At 62.1% G+C, this 580-nt stretch overlaps 1 protein-coding gene across 4 annotated transcripts in view; it reads right to left on the bottom strand.

The window, feature by feature from the left end:
- Positions 1–580, bottom strand: part of GRAMD1B (GRAM domain containing 1B) — an 81523-nt gene that overhangs the window by 3621 nt on the left and 77322 nt on the right. The gene's annotated exons all lie outside the window — the stretch shown is intronic.

Genomic DNA, 580 nt, shown 5'->3' with positions numbered 1-580 from the left:
CCTGGCCTTGCGCATCCAACAGCTGTGCTCGCCCACCTCACGGCTCCCTGCTCTCCGCTCACCTTCTCCCAGCCCAGCACCCGCCCGTGCGAACCATGGAGCCCAGTTTTACAGCGTGATGGCAGCGACTCTAGATTGCTGACAGTGAAGTCAGCATGTCCTTTTCCTGGGCTGGTCACTGGTGTTGCCTGGCCACCTGCCAGCGTGTGGGCCCGAGGGCACGGCTCTAATTCCCGGCACAGAGCAGACCCCAGAGCGTCTCTCACCACAGTGAGGGCCCCTAACGGGCTCGGTGAGAGCCCCGGTGAGAGTCCAGGCCAGGCTGGGCCGCTGTGAATGTCCTCTCTGCACCACCCACTTGAGGCTGAGTTCCCAGAGGCCATGGGTGCTGCATGCATCCTGGAGGCCTGGCATAGTAGCTGCTGAATAAGCCACAGGAAACGAAGCAAAGAGGCCAGAAATGACACACAGAGAAACTGATCCGGAGAGGGGAGACGAGAGGACAAAACCCCAGGACAGAAAGGGTGCTCATGCACCTGCCGAGACTGGGGAGGTGGCGGGTGGGGGGGAGGCAGCAGCA

The sequence above is a fragment of the Myotis brandtii genome, unplaced genomic scaffold (genome assembly GCF_000412655.1).
Source record: "Myotis brandtii unplaced genomic scaffold, ASM41265v1 scaffold181, whole genome shotgun sequence".
Classification (NCBI taxonomy): Eukaryota; Metazoa; Chordata; class Mammalia; order Chiroptera; family Vespertilionidae; genus Myotis; species Myotis brandtii.
This window is presented reverse-complemented; position numbering and strand designations above follow the sequence as displayed.